General features: G+C 39.0%; 1 pseudogene; it reads right to left on the bottom strand.

Moving 5' to 3' along the window:
* LOC137983629 (uncharacterized) overlaps positions 1 to 25,494 on the bottom strand; it is a 60,718-nt pseudogene extending 35,224 nt beyond the window's left edge.
* Between the last annotated feature and the right edge of the window lie 400 nt (positions 25,495 to 25,894).

The following is a 25,894-nucleotide window of genomic DNA, read 5'->3' as shown; positions in this document are numbered from 1 at the left end:
TTTCACGTAATATTATGAGGATCACAATTAGAGCTATGTGCCAAAAACGAAACGTACTTGACAAACAAATTCTTCAGTGCCGCACCGAACTTTCCAAAATCTGTCCAGTAGTTTTATTACAATCGATTCGCGCTAAAATCCGTGAACTGTTTGTCTGGACTGTTTGACCATTTACACCAAACCAAGACTTTAAAACTTCAACAATTAATAGGTCCGCAGATTACCAACGACACTACATTGCATATCCATAATACCGTACTTACAATTCCAGAAGATCTTCCGCTTACTGACTCAGAGAAATCTGTCCTACGTAAGGGCCTTAATTTTGTCCCTATTACCAAACGCACCAACGTATTTTCTATTAAGCAAGATGTTGAAAAATTCTTTCGTCGCGTTCAGTTAAAAGCCTTTTTTCGTGACAAAGAGGATGATTCGGACACTTCCAACGAAGACATTTTTGAAACACTTCAAGTTCGCAAATCTAAATGAACTCCACCAGAGGGACAATTTGCCTCTTAAATTTGCGGCGCTTAAAAATCTTAGTAAACGCAATGACAGTTGTCAAATCAGCTGACAAAGGCGGCGTGGTAGTTGTCTGGCGGTCCGACCTTTACCAAAAAAAAGCTTTTCGGCAACTTTATGACACCTTGTTTTATGCCAAAATCCAGAAAGATCTCACCTCCACAAATCAAAAACTTGTCAAAAACACCATTCAGAATCTTATAGTTAATCAAGAATTAGCAAACAATGCAACTAATCTCATCATCAACACCCCTAGCACTTCGTACATTTACTTGTATTCTCTATACACTTCTCCACTGGGTGTCATCGCCAAGAATCATCAAATGAATTTCCATCCCTATGCCGATGACAGGCAGCTGTACATATCGTTTAAAACATGCTGTACAAATGACATGGAACTGAGCAAGACCAGGATGGAGGGCCTGTGTTCGTGATATTGACCTTTGGATCGTACAAAATCGACTCAACCTAGACCATGCAAGAAAAAACGGAGGTGCTGGTAATTTCATCTCGTTATCGTCCAAGACCAAACATTCATGATTTGACAATTGTTGATGAGGTGGTTGACTGTTCCTCAACAGCAAAGGACATTGGTGTCACACTTGATGAATCTCTGTCCATGGCCCCGCACGTAACAGCAGTGTGTAAATCTGCATTTTTTCACTTACGCTCTATATCCAACATAAGGAAGTTTCCTAACATGGAAACTACGAAATCTCTGGTACATGCTTTCATTACATCAAAGGTCGACTACTGTAACTCGTTGAAGTATGGTGCTCCTAAATATTTATTGCTGCGGCTCCTACACTAAGAAATTTTTCAAAAATACCTGGTGTTAAGTTAAAAATAGTCTGATATTTGCAAAATCGAAGGTATGAGCGAAAGGCCTCTGCCAGCTTAGGTCCTATTGCAACAACAAAGTCAGCCTTTTCGCAAAGCTTCACCTCATCATTATGCTTTTCTTCGCCCCTGGAAATCGGATCTGCGTAACATTTAAACATTCCCATCTCCTCTGGGTCTGTATGCACCACTTGCACCCATTTACACTGACGAGATCTTCTTATGGCCTGTACCTGACGTCCTAGTTTTACTCCGTGACCAACAACCACCTCAATTTGTAGATCATCTGGTGGGAAGCTAAGCAATTCCAGCTCATCATAACCAACCATATGTGGTGCTTTAACAATGCTAATGTTGTGCATAAGGGCTTCTGTCTTGTCCTTCTCAGTGCATTGTGGTACAAAAAATGAGATTTCTACATCCGAGGATTTGGCCAAATGAATGGCTAAATTTCTGTTTAGGGTGGAAAGACCACCCTTGCTGGATCCCCATTCGGAAGCTAAAAACGTGACTTTAACTTTACCAGATTTGTCTGTGTCATATTTGTCTTGCGATTCTTGAAAAGCAGATGCCATAGCAAGACCTCAATCCACAGTACGAAATGCCTAGGAATGAACAACATAGTATGTATTTTTTGTTTGTTTTTCTTTTTCTACAGTAACTCTCTAATAGTCTTCTTCATAAACTATAAAAAATCGAAAAAGTCGCATTTCAATGAAACCACGCAAAGTTACAGGTTAACCCTTTAACTCTTAGTGGCCACTTACAGACTTTACTCCTCAGAAGCACTGAGGACACTGGTCAATGTGTCCGCAACTGCGAAAGGCCAAGCAAATTGGGAATTTTAGCTGTTACTTTTGTTTCAAAAAAATGAATTGTGTTAAGGACTGCGTGAAATTGTGGAAAAAACTGCCCTGTAAACTCATTGAAACTGAGTTCCTGGTGGCTTAACCTGTTGACTGAAACGAAATAAAATGACAGAAAATGAACGTGAAGAAAAGATGGATTGTTTATCAGAAATTATTCTTTGTACCTGGCATTATTCCCAATTATCGCAATTTTTATTCACTGAGGCAGATTTCAACGTCTCTGCAAGCAGTTGGTTTCTCCTACGCTTCTTGAGAGAGAAACCACCGCGAGCAAGCGTTAGCTTGTTTGAGTCAGCTGCATTCCAGCGCCAAAAACGAATAAATTAAATTTTAACCGGTAAAATGAATTAGCAAACTTGTTTTGGCGCAGGGTAGATTTCAACAAAACCTATTGACTAGAATTTGGTAATTTAATTGCATAGTTCAAAATATATCTTTTGTTTGGTCTTAGCATTCATTTAATTTTCTGAGCAAGAAACCTGCAAACGTTTAAGCGGCCCAGATGTGTTTGTGGATAAGGATTATTTTGAATGGCTTTGTGCAGTTAGTACGACCTCCCAGAAGGTTTGTGTTAATTTAAATAAAGGATGATAAAAAGAGTAATACTGGTATTGTGCAAGTGAAGTCAAGTTGAATTGTTTCAGAATTGGTTAGGATTACCCTCTCACCTCCACAGAGACTATAGCTGCCATGCCCTTCTTGTTTTTCTCTCCGTGGATCGAACCTCCTAGTATAAACAGCGAAGGAGAGCGATTGTTATACTCAAAATGGTTGATGAGGTTTCAAAGAAACTAGACGATCCAAGAGTGTCAACTGGGCTACCCGTGGAACGTGTTACACAACAAAAGAGAATGCACTGAGCTGGGTGGTATTGAACTGGAGCGTTCCAGTAATTTTCTTTAAGTGGGAGGGTGTGATGTACACCATTTGAGGGGTCAGCCAGACGTAATGCCAGCAATGGCCCTTCGGCTCACACGTTCACACGTTGAATTACTTTGTAACGTGGTGTCCCGTTTTTACGTCTTTTACTGTTTTAGTCTTTGGTAATAAAATCAGTTCAAAGATAACAAAACAGGCTCTGGAGTGAAACTCACTCATTTTTTCTTTAAAGGGGCTATGTCTCTTAAAGTGATATAATTCCATGATTTGGGGTGCATGGATGGCGCAGTGATGAGAGCTCGATTCCCAGACTCAGCGTCATAAGTGGGTTGAATTTGTTGGTCCTCTCCTCTCCTGAAAATTTGTGTTAATTGTTCATTTCACATTTGTGTTAATTGTTAATTTCAGTTTACAGAGTCCCCAATTAGTGCTCCAGCGCCAGAACGACTAGGCACTTCATAAGTTGCTTTCCCTTCCTTTTTTTTTTTCCCAAAATGCCCAAAAAATAGAATGAAACATTGCAATAATCACTCAAAATTGTTAAACAACGCAAAAGTAATTCTGCAAAAGGAAAGAGAAGCTTGGATGGACATAAATGTACAAGATTGAAACGGATTACGGTTGTGATATAACGATAATTTTATTGGTAAGGGAACTCCATATTATCACTTTTTAGTTTAAAACTCGTGATTGACTAGATTTTCGCGAAACGCCCTAAAAGAAGGTGACACAGCTCCTTCACGTGAAATAGTCTGCATGAAAACTAGCTGCAAATTACTCTGACGGACGTTTTCCTGCATGTCATACATGTCTGAAGTTGCACTGAGCAAACGCTTATGCTAACGCTAAGGAAGGACTGAACATATTTTTTTCCGCTTCATAATTTCTCTTCTTTTCAGTCTAATCTGATGACAGGTCACATTTTTTCTTCGTTTACGCTTGCACCAAATGGTATCACAAAGGACGGGGGTTACGGTGTAGCACTTTTATTTCGCGGGATTTAATTTTTGCGGGTTTTGCCGATGTACTTGATCCGCAAAAATAATTTCCAGCAGAAAAAAACACCAGAAAAATTAAATACCGTAAAAAGTTATCCCCGTTGATATAATTAAAAATTGCTTTTAATCCCCATCTAGTGGGGTCAAAAAGATCGTTTATTATCACATTTGCATTGAGAAAAAGCAATGGGAATTAACAATTAACACAAATCAAGTCAAATTTTGGTTTTGAGGAGAGGGGAAACCGGAGCACCCGGAGGAAACCTCTCGGTGCAGAGTAGAGAACCAACAAACTCAACCCACATATGACGCTGAGTCTGGGAATCGAACCCGTGCCACATTGGTGGGAGACGAGTGCTCTCACCACTGCGCCATCCCTGCACCCCTTTGAGACGAGCCTAAAGCAGTCAATCAAAAGGTCACGTAAACTATTTTCTTAGGCCTCCAGGATGCCACATACTTTCCACCCGTTCTCGATGATCGAGGGTTTTTTTACTGCTACACGGTAAGAGCAAAAGGGAAGCCAAAAGACAGATGAAGAAAAAATAATTTAGCTTTTATATAAAACTCTTAATTTCGAATTCGAATTCTCAGCGAAATATTAATGACAATCGATCGTAAAAGCACTAAAATTCGTGGACAAGGGCACGATGTTCTGTCAGAAGGAGGCAATCAAGTGCTAGGCAACCACAAAGGTGCACGTGATCACCTTGTGACAAGGTTCTTCTTTACAATGAATGAGGAATGTTAATCATTCCTCGCCTTTAGAGTTAACAACGTATTTTTTAGCCAAGAAACTAATTTCTTCTGTCGGGTCGGGAAGCCTTCTCTTATCTGGAACAATGTTGATCAATCCCTTCACTGAAGAACCACTTCTTTCAATAGTGAAGCAAAAATGGACAACAAGCTTTCTTTCAAATAACTCTTGACTAACTAATTTCAAATTGCTTTTTACCAGAAGACTGTGCAGAGATGAGTACAAATAAAGAAAATTATAAATAGCCAGAAAATTGTTGATTCCGTCTCTGGTATCCAACTCGAAAAAGTTACCAGAGAATTTGCCGTTTGGTTTCAGTGTTGTACATAACATCACAGTTAAATAGAATATTAACGAGAACTCGACGAAGAGGTAAATCAGCGGCTGAATGTTATACGTGTTCTGTGGAAAGCTCCTGTAGGGGCAAGACCACTGACACACGGACGGAGCGACCCTACCTAATGTATACAATTAGACAATAAACCAAGCTCGACATTAATTGGCGGCGAAGATAAATTAAAGAGGAGAGAATGGCAGTGAACATTGGCTTCAAACAGTTCCCAAGAATTGCCTAAGCAACGGATGGTTGGAAAAAAAAGGTGTGCCCTTGGAGACATATAAACAAGTTTGGGCCAAATTCACAATAGTAGCGTTGATGAGCGTTGATAGTAGCGTTGATGAGCGAGAGGCGTTAGACCGCTTCATTCTTGATTACATTGATTATTGCACGGTAATGGGATGGTTTGTTCCTAAAGCTGGCTGCCAATATAACACTAACAGCGAAGATAAAAAGGATCAGTGGAAAAAGCCGGATTTATGCATGTCTACCCTGCGTGCCAGGCTTCAAACGAGGATAAAGAGGTTACCTCTCAAACACAACTAATAAGACACTTGGTTTGTCTGTCGAGGATAGAGGTAACCAAGAAAAAGTTCTTCAAGTCCTCATCAAGAGATTTGGACGCAGTGTAAGTCTTCAAGCCGCGCGAACAAGGATGGTTGAAGCTGAAGGAAGGTCTATTAGTGCCTGGGAAGCGAGCCAAGTATTATGAATATGGGGATTTTGAAGATCAAGCATGTCGTGATAGGTTCATTGCTGGTTTAGTAGATGGAACTTTACGAGGAAAGTTGAACACTAACGGCCATCGAAACAAGGAGGGAGTCATTGTGGCAATTCGTATTGTTGTGGAAATTGCTAAGAACTGAATCCTCTACAGATGCAAAAAGACTGATACCCAAGACATTCACTCTGTGAAAACTGTTTCTGTGCAGAAAGGGAAAAAATTTCTTCAAGTTTTCAGTTGCTAAGACTAGGAGTTATTTTGTATGGAAGACACTCCAATTGGATACCGCGTCGACAACTAATACTCTGGCATTGGATGACTTCTGGAGCATGTGTCCAGCAGGTTTTACTGTAAATTGTCTTATCAGGCAATCTCATGCTACTCTGCACACCTATGGAAGAGGTGTCATCAGGCCTGTGGGGCAGACAGGGTTGGTTTGTGAAACCCAAAGAAAGTATTACCCTCCGAAAGACTTAAACCACTTAGCGAACTGCACGTAGGCCTGCATCGAATGCAAAAAGAGAGCAATTTTAATTGTTCTCTTTTTGCGTTATTTTTACGTTCACATACTACAAGACTAAATTATGAACAACGAGAAAACGAAGGGTGTATATTACGTTACAAAAAAATGTGCAAGAACTTTGAAAAACTGAAACAAAAAAAAAACAAGCTAATTTAGGCAGGACAAACAAACACTAACAGAAACAGAATACAGAAAACATACTAAGATCCGCTCACAGACATGGTAAGTAAAATGTGATTACATCTATGAAGCTTCCTTAATATTTAAGGATTCTGCAAAGTTCACTTCACTTCCTATATTTAACTTTCATTACCTTCGATTATCGCTTCAAGAAGGTCATGTTGGGTCATGATGCAAATCTATTTATCGTTTTTGTAAGCAATATTAAACTGTTATGTAACTACCAAAGAGAACTGCAACGAAATAGGTCTTGTGCTCTTTTCTAATGTGATGAAGAAATCGTGAATCATTCATGCTAAGAAATCGACGTGGAAAGGAACAATGCAACATCAATTTGACTCAAATATCTGTTTAACATCAGTCAATTATTACCGAGAAAATACTAGATCTCAAACTTCATATTTATTGTTCAGAGAAAGGCATTGTTAGTTGAAAGCAATTCCTTTGCATTCTAAATACAGCTTTGTGATTATTTCTTGATGGTCGTGCGAATTAAGGACTGATTGCTCAATTTATGAATTCAATGGATAGTTTCCAGTGTCGGGTTTTCTTTTAAGCACGGCGAAAAAGCACGAGTTCACATATATTTTACTTTAATTGCTAACGAGCAAGCCGACCGAAGACGCAAGGCTCGCGAGGCGGGGCCTAATGCCACACTAATTATTGCTGCAGGACGAAAAATTCTCGATAGTGCCATTAAAAGGGTAACGGAAGGTGTAGATTCCCTGGAGATTTTAGTAGGGAGCAATGAAAGCGCGTGTTTTGATGTGTGATGCCATTAGACAAACTTACATGAAGCGCGCCACTATTGATGATATTGTGTTCGGATAGTGAGTATTGTGTACACTTGCTTTGAGTGTTCTTAATTTTTTTTTCAACCAGCGAGTTCTATATTGAGAGAACGAGCTGAAAAGTAAACCGGCGTACGTGTTCTTATCGGCCGCTGTAGTCAATTTCGGCCTTCGGCTCGCGAGTAGAGAAGTTTGTTTTTTGTTTTGTTACTATTGAGTTGTGAACAGTTTAAGTTAATTTCCAAAGGAAAAATGTTGTCTTTAAAATAAACAATTCAACGATCAATTTGACTTGTAATTCATGGCTGTATCTTGCAAAATAAAATTCTACAAGTGAAATAACTTTCATGTGCGAGAGAGTTTGATTTTTATTACATGTTTCAAACTGAAAACGCTTTGGTGATTTTTTTTTCTTTTACATGGCACTGATTTCATTCAAATTAATTATTGTATATTCCTGTTAATATTACTGCTGCTCAAAAATTACAGCATTGTTGTTGGAGATACTAATGTATTATTGATAACTAGATTAGATGAGTTGCAGTACTCTCGAATGAAAAAATGCAACTACTGTTGGGTATTTTGGAACCCTGATACAAATCTGGAAACTATGTATTATATTGACTGTCTCGTTGGCACTTAGCGATAGCTATTTGTAGTTTATATGTAGCATCCAAACGTGTAATGTGTTCTCACGAATGACAGTCTTAACCCAACAAACACATCCCATACTTGGTTTAGCGTTCACTACTCTCGGTTTTAAATTTTCATTTTTCGAGGTAGAAAGTTTAGTCGGTTTCCACATTGATCAAAAGGGATTGAACAAGATGTGTTCCTGAAACAACAAGAAATTTAACATGAAGATTATTTCATAGCAATGTTTGAATATCGATTGCTTTAAGGAGGAGTAACTTAAGTAGCCTGCAATGGACAAAACGCGTCTCTGCTGTTATTGGAGTTACACGTGAAACGGTGAACGATTCTTTGTGATTTGTACGGTATTAACGAACGCTTTTCATTCAACTAATGTATTCCTATTTTTCACGTTGCCATGTTACCAACCAATAGCGTAGCTCCTACTTTACTAAAAAAATGCACATTACTCACAATTCCTCGATTCGCTCTGACAAAGGACTAACGCTCAAAAGGTCAGCTTTAAATTCTCTGTACGGTGGCCAAGTTACATTATCAACTCAGTTGATAAACCAAATTTTTGTATACTACTCCCACACCCATGCAGCACCACAGTTTCTTTAAAAACTACCCCCTTCAGTCATTTGTTGTTCAACCGCTGCGACCACTAACCGTGTGCTCTAGTATTTTTAAATCCACAGATTTCTAACAGGAGACCCAAGACGACGATGCCAAGCTTGAAGAAACGCAACAAGGAGCTACCCCAGGAAATCGTAAGTTATCTTTTTCCTTTTCCCGCGCTTAGCAGCAACTTAGCTTTCCGTTTAGCCATTCTCAGTTTCGCGAAAACTAGATTTTGTAGTTACATCAATTTCATCGACCGCTGCCTCCATTCTAAAGTCATTCACAAAGGTTTTCGCTCAATCTTCCATGATTCTACATTCTCTCATTGGAATCAATATCTTCACCAAATTCGATTCGAGCAAAATTCTTTTTCACGTAATATTATGAGGATCACAATTAGAGCTATGTGCCAAAAACGAAACGTACTTGACAAACAAATTCTTCAGTGCCGCACCGAACTTTCCAAAATCTGTCCAGTAGTTTTATTACAATCGATTCGCGCTAAAATCCGTGAACTGTTTGTCTGGACTGTTTGACCATTTACACCAAACCAAGACTTTAAAACTTCAACAATTAATAGGTCCGCAGATTACCAACGACACTACATTGCATATCCATAATACCGTACTTACAATTCCAGAAGATCTTCCGCTTACTGACTCAGAGAAATCTGTCCTACGTAAGGGCCTTAATTTTGTCCCTATTACCAAACGCACCAACGTATTTTCTATTAAGCAAGATGTTGAAAAATTCTTTCGTCGCGTTCAGTTAAAAGCCTTTTTTCGTGACAAAGAGGATGATTCGGACACTTCCAACGAAGACATTTTTGAAACACTTCAAGTTCGCAAATCTAAATGAACTCCACCAGAGGGACAATTTGCCTCTTAAATTTGCGGCGCTTAAAAATCTTAGTAAACGCAATGACAGTTGTCAAATCAGCTGACAAAGGCGGCGTGGTAGTTGTCTGGCGGTCCGACCTTTACCAAAAAAAAGCTTTTCGGCAACTTTATGACACCTTGTTTTATGCCAAAATCCAGAAAGATCTCACCTCCACAAATCAAAAACTTGTCAAAAACACCATTCAGAATCTTATAGTTAATCAAGAATTAGCAAACAATGCAACTAATCTCATCATCAACACCCCTAGCACTTCGTACATTTACTTGTATTCTCTATACACTTCTCCACTGGGTGTCATCGCCAAGAATCATCAAATGAATTTCCATCCCTATGCCGATGACAGGCAGCTGTACATATCGTTTAAAACATGCTGTACAAATGACATGGAACTGAGCAAGACCAGGATGGAGGGCCTGTGTTCGTGATATTGACCTTTGGATCGTACAAAATCGACTCAACCTAGACCATGCAAGAAAAAACGGAGGTGCTGGTAATTTCATCTCGTTATCGTCCAAGACCAAACATTCATGATTTGACAATTGTTGATGAGGTGGTTGACTGTTCCTCAACAGCAAAGGACATTGGTGTCACACTTGATGAATCTCTGTCCATGGCCCCGCACGTAACAGCAGTGTGTAAATCTGCATTTTTTCACTTACGCTCTATATCCAACATAAGGAAGTTTCCTAACATGGAAACTACGAAATCTCTGGTACATGCTTTCATTACATCAAAGGTCGACTACTGTAACTCGTTGAAGTATGGTGCTCCTAAATATTTATTGCTGCGGCTCCTACACTAAGAAATTTTTCAAAAATACCTGGTGTTAAGTTAAAAATAGTCTGATATTTGCAAAATCGAAGGTATGAGCGAAAGGCCTCTGCCAGCTTAGGTCCTATTGCAACAACAAAGTCAGCCTTTTCGCAAAGCTTCACCTCATCATTATGCTTTTCTTCGCCCCTGGAAATCGGATCTGCGTAACATTTAAACATTCCCATCTCCTCTGGGTCTGTATGCACCACTTGCACCCATTTACACTGACGAGATCTTCTTATGGCCTGTACCTGACGTCCTAGTTTTACTCCGTGACCAACAACCACCTCAATTTGTAGATCATCTGGTGGGAAGCTAAGCAATTCCAGCTCATCATAACCAACCATATGTGGTGCTTTAACAATGCTAATGTTGTGCATAAGGGCTTCTGTCTTGTCCTTCTCAGTGCATTGTGGTACAAAAAATGAGATTTCTACATCCGAGGATTTGGCCAAATGAATGGCTAAATTTCTGTTTAGGGTGGAAAGACCACCCTTGCTGGATCCCCATTCGGAAGCTAAAAACGTGACTTTAACTTTACCAGATTTGTCTGTGTCATATTTGTCTTGCGATTCTTGAAAAGCAGATGCCATAGCAAGACCTCAATCCACAGTACGAAATGCCTAGGAATGAACAACATAGTATGTATTTTTTGTTTGTTTTTCTTTTTCTACAGTAACTCTCTAATAGTCTTCTTCATAAACTATAAAAAATCGAAAAAGTCGCATTTCAATGAAACCACGCAAAGTTACAGGTTAACCCTTTAACTCTTAGTGGCCACTTACAGACTTTACTCCTCAGAAGCACTGAGGACACTGGTCAATGTGTCCGCAACTGCGAAAGGCCAAGCAAATTGGGAATTTTAGCTGTTACTTTTGTTTCAAAAAAATGAATTGTGTTAAGGACTGCGTGAAATTGTGGAAAAAACTGCCCTGTAAACTCATTGAAACTGAGTTCCTGGTGGCTTAACCTGTTGACTGAAACGAAATAAAATGACAGAAAATGAACGTGAAGAAAAGATGGATTGTTTATCAGAAATTATTCTTTGTACCTGGCATTATTCCCAATTATCGCAATTTTTATTCACTGAGGCAGATTTCAACGTCTCTGCAAGCAGTTGGTTTCTCCTACGCTTCTTGAGAGAGAAACCACCGCGAGCAAGCGTTAGCTTGTTTGAGTCAGCTGCATTCCAGCGCCAAAAACGAATAAATTAAATTTTAACCGGTAAAATGAATTAGCAAACTTGTTTTGGCGCAGGGTAGATTTCAACAAAACCTATTGACTAGAATTTGGTAATTTAATTGCATAGTTCAAAATATATCTTTTGTTTGGTCTTAGCATTCATTTAATTTTCTGAGCAAGAAACCTGCAAACGTTTAAGCGGCCCAGATGTGTTTGTGGATAAGGATTATTTTGAATGGCTTTGTGCAGTTAGTACGACCTCCCAGAAGGTTTGTGTTAATTTAAATAAAGGATGATAAAAAGAGTAATACTGGTATTGTGCAAGTGAAGTCAAGTTGAATTGTTTCAGAATTGGTTAGGATTACCCTCTCACCTCCACAGAGACTATAGCTGCCATGCCCTTCTTGTTTTTCTCTCCGTGGATCGAACCTCCTAGTATAAACAGCGAAGGAGAGCGATTGTTATACTCAAAATGGTTGATGAGGTTTCAAAGAAACTAGACGATCCAAGAGTGTCAACTGGGCTACCCGTGGAACGTGTTACACAACAAAAGAGAATGCACTGAGCTGGGTGGTATTGAACTGGAGCGTTCCAGTAATTTTCTTTAAGTGGGAGGGTGTGATGTACACCATTTGAGGGGTCAGCCAGACGTAATGCCAGCAATGGCCCTTCGGCTCACACGTTCACACGTTGAATTACTTTGTAACGTGGTGTCCCGTTTTTACGTCTTTTACTGTTTTAGTCTTTGGTAATAAAATCAGTTCAAAGATAACAAAACAGGCTCTGGAGTGAAACTCACTCATTTTTTCTTTAAAGGGGCTATGTCTCTTAAAGTGATATAATTCCATGATTTGGGGTGCATGGATGGCGCAGTGATGAGAGCTCGATTCCCAGACTCAGCGTCATAAGTGGGTTGAATTTGTTGGTCCTCTCCTCTCCTGAAAATTTGTGTTAATTGTTCATTTCACATTTGTGTTAATTGTTAATTTCAGTTTACAGAGTCCCCAATTAGTGCTCCAGCGCCAGAACGACTAGGCACTTCATAAGTTGCTTTCCCTTCCTTTTTTTTTTTCCCAAAATGCCCAAAAAATAGAATGAAACATTGCAATAATCACTCAAAATTGTTAAACAACGCAAAAGTAATTCTGCAAAAGGAAAGAGAAGCTTGGATGGACATAAATGTACAAGATTGAAACGGATTACGGTTGTGATATAACGATAATTTTATTGGTAAGGGAACTCCATATTATCACTTTTTAGTTTAAAACTCGTGATTGACTAGATTTTCGCGAAACGCCCTAAAAGAAGGTGACACAGCTCCTTCACGTGAAATAGTCTGCATGAAAACTAGCTGCAAATTACTCTGACGGACGTTTTCCTGCATGTCATACATGTCTGAAGTTGCACTGAGCAAACGCTTATGCTAACGCTAAGGAAGGACTGAACATATTTTTTTCCGCTTCATAATTTCTCTTCTTTTCAGTCTAATCTGATGACAGGTCACATTTTTTCTTCGTTTACGCTTGCACCAAATGGTATCACAAAGGACGGGGGTTACGGTGTAGCACTTTTATTTCGCGGGATTTAATTTTTGCGGGTTTTGCCGATGTACTTGATCCGCAAAAATAATTTCCAGCAGAAAAAAACACCAGAAAAATTAAATACCGTAAAAAGTTATCCCCGTTGATATAATTAAAAATTGCTTTTAATCCCCATCTAGTGGGGTCAAAAAGATCGTTTATTATCACATTTGCATTGAGAAAAAGCAATGGGAATTAACAATTAACACAAATCAAGTCAAATTTTGGTTTTGAGGAGAGGGGAAACCGGAGCACCCGGAGGAAACCTCTCGGTGCAGAGTAGAGAACCAACAAACTCAACCCACATATGACGCTGAGTCTGGGAATCGAACCCGTGCCACATTGGTGGGAGACGAGTGCTCTCACCACTGCGCCATCCCTGCACCCCTTTGAGACGAGCCTAAAGCAGTCAATCAAAAGGTCACGTAAACTATTTTCTTAGGCCTCCAGGATGCCACATACTTTCCACCCGTTCTCGATGATCGAGGGTTTTTTTACTGCTACACGGTAAGAGCAAAAGGGAAGCCAAAAGACAGATGAAGAAAAAATAATTTAGCTTTTATATAAAACTCTTAATTTCGAATTCGAATTCTCAGCGAAATATTAATGACAATCGATCGTAAAAGCACTAAAATTCGTGGACAAGGGCACGATGTTCTGTCAGAAGGAGGCAATCAAGTGCTAGGCAACCACAAAGGTGCACGTGATCACCTTGTGACAAGGTTCTTCTTTACAATGAATGAGGAATGTTAATCATTCCTCGCCTTTAGAGTTAACAACGTATTTTTTAGCCAAGAAACTAATTTCTTCTGTCGGGTCGGGAAGCCTTCTCTTATCTGGAACAATGTTGATCAATCCCTTCACTGAAGAACCACTTCTTTCAATAGTGAAGCAAAAATGGACAACAAGCTTTCTTTCAAATAACTCTTGACTAACTAATTTCAAATTGCTTTTTACCAGAAGACTGTGCAGAGATGAGTACAAATAAAGAAAATTATAAATAGCCAGAAAATTGTTGATTCCGTCTCTGGTATCCAACTCGAAAAAGTTACCAGAGAATTTGCCGTTTGGTTTCAGTGTTGTACATAACATCACAGTTAAATAGAATATTAACGAGAACTCGACGAAGAGGTAAATCAGCGGCTGAATGTTATACGTGTTCTGTGGAAAGCTCCTGTAGGGGCAAGACCACTGACACACGGACGGAGCGACCCTACCTAATGTATACAATTAGACAATAAACCAAGCTCGACATTAATTGGCGGCGAAGATAAATTAAAGAGGAGAGAATGGCAGTGAACATTGGCTTCAAACAGTTCCCAAGAATTGCCTAAGCAACGGATGGTTGGAAAAAAAAGGTGTGCCCTTGGAGACATATAAACAAGTTTGGGCCAAATTCACAATAGTAGCGTTGATGAGCGTTGATAGTAGCGTTGATGAGCGAGAGGCGTTAGACCGCTTCATTCTTGATTACATTGATTATTGCACGGTAATGGGATGGTTTGTTCCTAAAGCTGGCTGCCAATATAACACTAACAGCGAAGATAAAAAGGATCAGTGGAAAAAGCCGGATTTATGCATGTCTACCCTGCGTGCCAGGCTTCAAACGAGGATAAAGAGGTTACCTCTCAAACACAACTAATAAGACACTTGGTTTGTCTGTCGAGGATAGAGGTAACCAAGAAAAAGTTCTTCAAGTCCTCATCAAGAGATTTGGACGCAGTGTAAGTCTTCAAGCCGCGCGAACAAGGATGGTTGAAGCTGAAGGAAGGTCTATTAGTGCCTGGGAAGCGAGCCAAGTATTATGAATATGGGGATTTTGAAGATCAAGCATGTCGTGATAGGTTCATTGCTGGTTTAGTAGATGGAACTTTACGAGGAAAGTTGAACACTAACGGCCATCGAAACAAGGAGGGAGTCATTGTGGCAATTCGTATTGTTGTGGAAATTGCTAAGAACTGAATCCTCTACAGATGCAAAAAGACTGATACCCAAGACATTCACTCTGTGAAAACTGTTTCTGTGCAGAAAGGGAAAAAATTTCTTCAAGTTTTCAGTTGCTAAGACTAGGAGTTATTTTGTATGGAAGACACTCCAATTGGATACCGCGTCGACAACTAATACTCTGGCATTGGATGACTTCTGGAGCATGTGTCCAGCAGGTTTTACTGTAAATTGTCTTATCAGGCAATCTCATGCTACTCTGCACACCTATGGAAGAGGTGTCATCAGGCCTGTGGGGCAGACAGGGTTGGTTTGTGAAACCCAAAGAAAGTATTACCCTCCGAAAGACTTAAACCACTTAGCGAACTGCACGTAGGCCTGCATCGAATGCAAAAAGAGAGCAATTTTAATTGTTCTCTTTTTGCGTTATTTTTACGTTCACATACTACAAGACTAAATTATGAACAACGAGAAAACGAAGGGTGTATATTACGTTACAAAAAAATGTGCAAGAACTTTGAAAAACTGAAACAAAAAAAAAAACAAGCTAATTTAGGCAGGACAAACAAACACTAACAGAAACAGAATACAGAAAACATACTAAGATCCGCTCACAGACATGGTAAGTAAAATGTGATTACATCTATGAAGCTTCCTTAATATTTAAGGATTCTGCAAAGTTCACTTCACTTCCTATATTTAACTTTCATTACCTTCGATTATCGCTTCAAGAAGGTCATGTTGGGTCATGATGCAAATCTATTTATCGTTTTTGTAAGCAATATTAAACTGTTATGTAACTACCAAAGAGAACTGCAACGAAATAGGTCTTGTGCTCTTTTCTAATGTGATGAAGAAATCGTGAATCATTCATGCTAAGAAATCGACGTGGAAAGGAACAATGCAACATCAATTTGACTCAAATATCTGTTTAACATCAGTCAATTATTACCGAGAAAATACTAGATCTCAAACTTCATATTTATTGTTCAGAGAAAGGCATTGTTAGTTGAAAGCAATTCCTTTGCATTCTAAATACAGCTTTGTGATTATTTCTTGATGGTCGTGCGAATTAAGGACTGATTGCTCAATTTATGAATTCAATGGATAGTTTCCAGTGTCGGGTTTTCTTTTAAGCACGGCGAAAAAGCACGAGTTCACATATATTTTACTTTAATTGCTAACGAGCAAGCCGACCGAAGACGCAAGGCTCGCGAGGCGGGGCCTAATGCCACACTAATTATTGCTGCAGGACGAAAAATTCTCGATAGTGCCATTAAAAGGGTAACGGAAGGTGTAGATTCCCTGGAGATTTTAGTAGGGAGCAATGAAAGCGCGTGTTTTGATGTGTGATGCCATTAGACAAACTTACATGAAGCGCGCCACTATTGATGATATTGTGTTCGGATAGTGAGTATTGTGTACACTTGCTTTGAGTGTTCTTAATTTTTTTTTCAACCAGCGAGTTCTATATTGAGAGAACGAGCTGAAAAGTAAACCGGCGTACGTGTTCTTATCGGCCGCTGTAGTCAATTTCGGCCTTCGGCTCGCGAGTAGAGAAGTTTGTTTTTTGTTTTGTTACTATTGAGTTGTGAACAGTTTAAGTTAATTTCCAAAGGAAAAATGTTGTCTTTAAAATAAACAATTCAACGATCAATTTGACTTGTAATTCATGGCTGTATCTTGCAAAATAAAATTCTACAAGTGAAATAACTTTCATGTGCGAGAGAGTTTGATTTTTATTACATGTTTCAAACTGAAAACGCTTTGGTGATTTTTTTTTCTTTTACATGGCACTGATTTCATTCAAATTAATTATTGTATATTCCTGTTAATATTACTGCTGCTCAAAAATTACAGCATTGTTGTTGGAGATACTAATGTATTATTGATAACTAGATTAGATGAGTTGCAGTACTCTCGAATGAAAAAATGCAACTACTGTTGGGTATTTTGGAACCCTGATACAAATCTGGAAACTATGTATTATATTGACTGTCTCGTTGGCACTTAGCGATAGCTATTTGTAGTTTATATGTAGCATCCAAACGTGTAATGTGTTCTCACGAATGACAGTCTTAACCCAACAAACACATCCCATACTTGGTTTAGCGTTCACTACTCTCGGTTTTAAATTTTCATTTTTCGAGGTAGAAAGTTTAGTCGGTTTCCACATTGATCAAAAGGGATTGAACAAGATGTGTTCCTGAAACAACAAGAAATTTAACATGAAGATTATTTCATAGCAATGTTTGAATATCGATTGCTTTAAGGAGGAGTAACTTAAGTAGCCTGCAATGGACAAAACGCGTCTCTGCTGTTATTGGAGTTACACGTGAAACGGTGAACGATTCTTTGTGATTTGTACGGTATTAACGAACGCTTTTCATTCAACTAATGTATTCCTATTTTTCACGTTGCCATGTTACCAACCAATAGCGTAGCTCCTACTTTACTAAAAAAATGCACATTACTCACAATTCCTCGATTCGCTCTGACAAAGGACTAACGCTCAAAAGGTCAGCTTTAAATTCTCTGTACGGTGGCCAAGTTACATTATCAACTCAGTTGATAAACCAAATTTTTGTATACTACTCCCACACCCATGCAGCACCACAGTTTCTTTAAAAACTACCCCCTTCAGTCATTTGTTGTTCAACCGCTGCGACCACTAACCGTGTGCTCTAGTATTTTTAAATCCACAGATTTCTAACAGGAGACCCAAGACGACGATGCCAAGCTTGAAGAAACGCAACAAGGAGCTACCCCAGGAAATCGTAAGTTATCTTTTTCCTTTTCCCGCGCTTAGCAGCAACTTAGCTTTCCGTTTAGCCATTCTCAGTTTCGCGAAAACTAGATTTTGTAGTTACATCAATTTCATCGACCGCTGCCTCCATTCTAAAGTCATTCACAAAGGTTTTCGCTCAATCTTCCATGATTCTACATTCTCTCATTGGAATCAATATCTTCACCAAATTCGATTCGAGCAAAATTCTTTTTCACGTAATATTATGAGGATCACAATTAGAGCTATGTGCCAAAAACGAAACGTACTTGACAAACAAATTCTTCAGTGCCGCACCGAACTTTCCAAAATCTGTCCAGTAGTTTTATTACAATCGATTCGCGCTAAAATCCGTGAACTGTTTGTCTGGACTGTTTGACCATTTACACCAAACCAAGACTTTAAAACTTCAACAATTAATAGGTCCGCAGATTACCAACGACACTACATTGCATATCCATAATACCGTACTTACAATTCCAGAAGATCTTCCGCTTACTGACTCAGAGAAATCTGTCCTACGTAAGGGCCTTAATTTTGTCCCTATTACCAAACGCACCAACGTATTTTCTATTAAGCAAGATGTTGAAAAATTCTTTCGTCGCGTTCAGTTAAAAGCCTTTTTTCGTGACAAAGAGGATGATTCGGACACTTCCAACGAAGACATTTTTGAAACACTTCAAGTTCGCAAATCTAAATGAACTCCACCAGAGGGACAATTTGCCTCTTAAATTTGCGGCGCTTAAAAATCTTAGTAAACGCAATGACAGTTGTCAAATCAGCTGACAAAGGCGGCGTGGTAGTTGTCTGGCGGTCCGACCTTTACCAAAAAAAAGCTTTTCGGCAACTTTATGACACCTTGTTTTATGCCAAAATCCAGAAAGATCTCACCTCCACAAATCAAAAACTTGTCAAAAACACCATTCAGAATCTTATAGTTAATCAAGAATTAGCAAACAATGCAACTAATCTCATCATCAACACCCCTAGCACTTCGTACATTTACTTGTATTCTCTATACACTTCTCCACTGGGTGTCATCGCCAAGAATCATCAAATGAATTTCCATCCCTATGCCGATGACAGGCAGCTGTACATATCGTTTAAAACATGCTGTACAAATGACATGGAACTGAGCAAGACCAGGATGGAGGGCCTGTGTTCGTGATATTGACCTTTGGATCGTACAAAATCGACTCAACCTAGACCATGCAAGAAAAAACGGAGGTGCTGGTAATTTCATCTCGTTATCGTCCAAGACCAAACATTCATGATTTGACAATTGTTGATGAGGTGGTTGACTGTTCCTCAACAGCAAAGGACATTGGTGTCACACTTGATGAATCTCTGTCCATGGCCCCGCACGTAACAGCAGTGTGTAAATCTGCATTTTTTCACTTACGCTCTATATCCAACATAAGGAAGTTTCCTAACATGGAAACTACGAAATCTCTGGTACATGCTTTCATTACATCAAAGGTCGACTACTGTAACTCGTTGAAGTATGGTGCTCCTAAATATTTATTGCTGCGGCTCCTACGAGTATTAAACTGCGCTGCAAGAATAGTGTTTAAATCCAACAAATATGATCACATAACACCTCTCCTTAAGGAACTCCATTGGCTACCTATTGAACAGAGGATTAAATTTAAAATTCTCGTAGTCATATTTAAAGCACTCAACAAACTAGCTCCAAATTATATAACTGACCTTCTTATACCCTATAAACCTTCAAGATCACTGCGCTCATCAACCAAAAATCTTTTAACTAAACCTGAGTTCAATCTTAAGTCAAATAGTGGTCGGTCTTTTGTGTTGGCTGCAGCAGTACTTTGGAAGGACCTTCCACAGTCAATAAAAGATTCCCAATCGGTGGAAACTTTTAAACAGAAACTTAAGAGTCATTTATTTTTACAGGCTTATAGTGGACAATGATTTTTACTGAGTCTGATTTTAAGTTGAATATATATATATTTTTTTTCAAGACAAAGTAGTACCATGGTGGTATTTTACTTTTTACTTATGATACTCTATTTTTTATAGTTATAACGGGTAGGTAATGGTAATAATGATAGTAATTTAATATTTTTAACTATTATATTGTATATAATAATACACGCACTAAAAAAATTCCGCGATTTCAACTTATTTTCACCATGGACATTACATCTCTATACACAGTCATTCCCAATAGAGAAGGTCTTCAAGCACTTAAACTCTTTTTCGATCAACGCACTGTCAAAGAACCAAACTCGGAAACGCCCCTCCGCCTTGCCGAACTAGTTTTAACGCTTAACTGTTTTTCATTTGCCGGCAACTATTACAAACAAATTAACGGTGTAGCGATGGGCACAAGAATGGGACCTAGCTATGCCAATTTTGTAAATTAGTACAACGGCCCCCAACCTGAACTCTACGGCCGCTACATCGACCACTGCATCGGCGCAAAGAAGAACTCGATGAATTTATAACCTCCGTCAATTCTTTTCATCCAACTCTTAAATATACCTGGGAAATTTCGGAAACTTCATTGACTTTCCTAGATATCAAAGCTTCTATTAGTGGCAACGTGCTATGTACCAGTGTGCACTACAAACCTACAAATTCTCACAGGTACTTGTTGTATTCATCGTCACATCCATCACATGCCAAGAATTCCATTCCTTGTTCTCAACTTCGACGTCTATGTAGTGATGACTCCGATTTTTCCAGCAAATCAGAGGAGATGTGCCAGTTTTTCGAAAAACGTGGCTATTCTGTCTCTGTCGTCAAAGCGGGCAATCATCGCGCCCAACAATTTGATCGACAGTCAGCACTACAAACGTCACAAAAAGATAAGAATGACAGAATACCATTTACCCTCACTTTCCATCCTCATAATCACCCAGTCAAAAGTATCATTCTTAATAATTTTAAATTACTCCAAAATGATCCTGAGACTGGTAGAATGTTTTCGCAACCTCCGCTTATTTCATTCAAACGCGACAAAAACGTAAGCAACTTTTTAGTTAAAAGCTCGCTCAAAACTAACGAGCAACCCGGCACTTTCAAATGTGTGCGCTCACGATGCAAAACTTGTCTTTTCATTCTTAACACTAGCAAGATATCGGGACCTAAGCGATCTGTTAAGATCACGGATCGTTTCACATGTGCCTCCGCAAATGTCATTTATTGCATAACCTGTACGTTATGCAATAAGTTATACATTGGCGAGACAGGTAGATGACTAGGTAAACATCTTTGCGATGTTGAGAAGAATGACAAGGATGCGTCTAAGCCAGTCGCTCGTCATTTTAATCTCCCTAACCACTCTATAAGACACATGGCTATCTGCGGCCTTTCCCTAAACCTAGGTACGACGGAAAGCCGTAAGAATCTGGAACAAAAATTCATCTTCCAAATCGGCACCCTTAATCCTCACGGTATTAACGAACGCTTTTCATTCAAATAATGTATTCCCATTTTTCACGTTGCCATGTTACCACCAATAGCAGAGCTCCTACTCTACTATAAAAACTACACATGACCCACAATTCCTCGATTCGCTCTGACAAAGGGATAACGCTCGAAACGTCAGCTTTTAGAATCTCTGTACGGTGGCCAATTTACATTATCAACTCCGTTGATAAACCAAATTTTTGTGTACTACTTCCCCACCGACACAGCACCAGTTTCTTTAGAAACTACCCCCTTTATTTACAAATGCAGCTGAGAAGTTGAACCAGGTCCTATGAGGAGCAAATTCAACTAGTGGTCAGACCGTCTCTTGAACCCGGGATCCCCGGATCTCAAGGGAAGCGTCCTAACCACTGGGCCACACTGCCCACATGCCGACATCTATATTTCGCGATTTTGATGTCACATATTTTGCGACACTCATATTTCGCGATTTTTAATACACAATTTACATTTCACTGCCAATAATACACTGGCTGTAATAAATGGTTTTTACTTGACGTCACATGCAGCAACCATGTTGGTGCACACAACTATAGAGAAAAAAGTCTTTTGGGAATTTGACTCTATTATAATGCAAAACATGAGCCATAATTTGCTATTGTTTTGTGCACCAAAATAGCCGTCTCATCACGTGATTGAAAACCATCTATACTTCCCTTTCAGTTAACACACCCTTTACTCCCGCCTTCTCCCATCTATTTGAGGAGGCAGTATGGCCCAGTGGTTAGGGTGGTTGCCTCGAGATTCGGAGATGCCGGATTCAAGACCCGTTCTGACCACTCGTCGAATTTGTTCCCGATAGTCCCTAGTTCAACTTCCCAGCTGCACTTGTAAATAGCCGACTGGTTTGCCTCCGGCCAGTTGGGATTCTTAACTGTTGCTCTGTTCCGTCGTTTCGTTAACTGTGTTTCATTGGCCCTGAAAAGCCCTTATAGGGAGCAGTCAATTAAGTATGTATGTATGTATGTATGTATGTATGTATGTATCCTTTCAAGACGTGAACCCTCCCCTGTGCGCTGGTGAAAAAATATTCCCTATTTTCGCAAATCCCAGAATACAGTTCATTTTGGGAGGCTATTTGCATAAAAAAAAATGGATATCCAGTTCACTAAAGCATGATACAGTCCCAAAAGTAAATAACTTATATTGTTTTTATGTAAATAACTTCCCCACCCCCACCCCCCCCCCCCCCCCAAAAAAAAAAAACAAAAAAAAAAACCTATGGAATGGGAAAATAGTCTATACTATGGTATTTCCACCAACCAAGTTGCATGTATTGGTTCCAAATTCGATAGCTTAAGGTCGCCATTCATAAACAAAGGAGTTTGGAAATTCCATTGGAGGCGACAGTTATAATGGATACTTTGAGACGCTTAAGTAGCTAGTGGAGCAGCATTACAATTACAGGGAGCTAGTTAATGGAACGTTTGAAGACTGGGCAAAAGAAGTGCCGCCTGGAAAGGAGACAAAAAGTAGCAGCAATGAGGATGACCAAGGAATTGCCTCATAATCGAATACTAAAAAATGTGATTTTCTAAACTTTTCAGTGGTAATAAGTCCTTCTTTCTTGGTTATTGACATTATGTTAAGGCCCGTGCAAACGCTCGCAACAACACGCAACATTGTTGGGCCCAACAATGTTGTCTCTTGTTGCGCGATGTTAGCCGATGTGTGCAAACGCTCGCAACATGTTGGGCCCAACAATGTTGCGAGCGTTTACCGTGACGGGCCTTTAGTCACTTAATTTTCGCGTCATGTTATGTTCGCGACACTTAATGTACGTGTCACTTTAATTTCGCGAAATTAACCTGTCGCGAAAATATCATGTAATAAGGAATATGCCTTACTGAGTTCAAACAGACTTCAAAGCCATTCTTCCAAAACTTTAAATCACTTCAGTGATCAACTCTGTTAATATACCCACTACTTTTAGTCTGGGTGGGAAAAGCCACGAGATAAATTGGGAAAACAGGAAGCCATAATTATCTTTCCCACTCGTCAAGCCTAATGTGAGTTAAGTAACTAAAAACTAGTCAGTGCTCTGTGGTGTAAAGGCAAAGGTAGATTATAGAGAAAAAAACAAACATGCAATGCTTCGGTTCGCATGACAAGGTTGGTATGACATGCAAGAGAAACGTTAATTCAGTTTGTTAAGCTCACGAAACATTTGCTCAAACGGTTTTCATGTGAATCACCTAGTCCTTACCAGCTTCAAGATTATCACACTTCTCAGATCTTCATTATAATTATAGTCAAGTTGTGCAACATATATAAGCTGTAGCGATACTTCTTGTTTACAAACATTGACGTCACATTTCTTTTTGTATTCAAATTTGCCAACCACGGATCAAAAGAAGTCAATTAGGTTCTGGTTGACATATTAATAAAATGACGATCATATGATCACTCAGCAGATTTCGTCCTTTGTTTTGTTCATTGCCTTTATTAAAATGAGTGCATTGCCTTCATTAAAATGAGTGCATGCCTTCATTAAAATGAGTGCATACAGACATATTCATGCCTGCATGCACACTTTTTAATGCGGAACAAGACAAAGGATCAGTTCTCCTGAGTATTATCACATGATCTGTAACGGAAAAACAAAATGTACAAGAGAATAAGGTCTATCGGTGGATTGATCAGTCAACTTGTAATCTTTTATCACACAAAAAAAGGCTTTCTTATAAGAATCGATTTTGCGAAACAATTTAAAAGAAATAGTAATGATAAAAAAATATATATATATATATTATGAAGTTTCGGTGTAACATTATCAAATGTAAAGGAAAGAAGAAAAGTTCATGCAGAGTTGGTGTATTAGAGTAAGCAATTTGGTACGTTGTTTCGAAGATTTTCTCATGTGGTGCATTATTCGAAGCTAATCATTGCTAATTATTGAGTTATCGAGAGTTACTAAAATGTTCATATCACGTTCTTGGAGCACATTCATATTGATCAAAAGCAAATTAAAACATAATCCCAAACGGGCCAACACTTATCAAGCATAGGAAAGAAAGATTGGAAATACACACAGTCACAAATTCAGTGGCAAGCCATTAGCTGACAAGCAATGTTAAACCGAACAAAACTAACCACCGTCATTCGATTGTTTCACATCGGAGTAAAGAAACTTGTAAGTTCCCTTAAATTGTTTGTATTAATCAACAGAACGACATATTCTGATCATTACTTTCATTCATCTAGCCTTGGACAATCAATACTCACGAGAGCGTTGTCGAGGAGCGTCCACTGTATAGTAATGTCAAAAGACACGATCCTCGGGCTTTTAAACTTGGCGCTGGGATTGGAAAGCTTCATCAATGTAGTTTATAAACTATGCGCATTAATTGTATCCAACACATCCACCTTCTGGATCCCTTTTATCAGTTACGATCAAAGAGACAGCGAATCGGCTTAGAACATACCCTTACACTTGACCATGTTATCCTGAAAATAAAGCGATGACTAGAATATCCCTGCATCGTCATTAAAATCACAGAGAATATTAGACCTCAAATATCCCTTTACTTGTTAAGCAGACGCATCATTATGCAAATAAGGCGAAGCAATTAGCAGACCACCTTTTTCTCTTGCGGAATACTGTGATGACTGATCGCCTGGTTTCCTAGGTCGACTTCCCTTTAAAACCTCGGTGACAACAGGAACACATGATTTCTGGGGCAGATGTTTATATTTCTATTGATATTGGTGAGAAGTGAAACATCAAAACGAAGTGGAATATATGCCGACAAGTTAATCACATTGTTAACTTCAAAAATCCCATACCTTGTTTCCCGTGCACCTCTCTCGTCAAGCTTTTTTTGAAGATAGAATTTTAATCCGTACAGACAGCGATCTAGAATTACACAGGATCTGTTCCTGACACAAAAATGAATACAACATAAAGTTCACCTCACAAGTCATTAAAATGTTTGCAGACGGACTGTTTGAAAGGATCATTAAAATGGAACGAAAAGCCTGCAAAGGACAAAACGCATCTGCGCTATTCTTTGGCGCTAAAAAAGTAAACGATGGTTTGTGACTCTTACATAATACCCTATGGTTAGAATACATGCCCTTATAAACAGACTTCAAACCTGAACCTTTCCCAGACCTTAAGTCACTTCCAATACTCTGTTACACCCACAATGAACTTTTGTCAACTTTAATGGTCTGGGAAAAGTCACGAGATCAATTAGGAAAACAGGAAGTTATAATTTTCTTTCCCAGGCGTGACGCGTTATGAGATGCATAACATGGTTCTGCTAAACAGCAGTCGAGCAGTTAAAAAACCTAAAATCTGGTCAATATTATGGTGTATTAAAGACAAACGTAGATTAAATAGAGAAATGCTTTCTAACTGTGGTAAATAATGTTCGCGTGCGAAGCGTGGTATCACACGAAAGACGATAAAAAGCCTGGCGAGAACGTAAAAAAAAATTAGTCATTTAATAGGGGACCACTTTCAGTCCGCGTCAGTCAAGGAAAATTCTTCAAAACGTTTTCTTATAGATCATAGTATCCTCACCACGCAGCATCTAAATTATCAGAGTT

The sequence above is a fragment of the Montipora foliosa genome, chromosome 13 (genome assembly GCF_036669935.1).
Source record: "Montipora foliosa isolate CH-2021 chromosome 13, ASM3666993v2, whole genome shotgun sequence".
Lineage (NCBI taxonomy): Eukaryota > Metazoa > Cnidaria > Anthozoa > Scleractinia > Acroporidae > Montipora > Montipora foliosa.
Note: the sequence above shows the minus strand (reverse complement) of the source record. Positions and strands in the feature narration are given on the sequence as shown.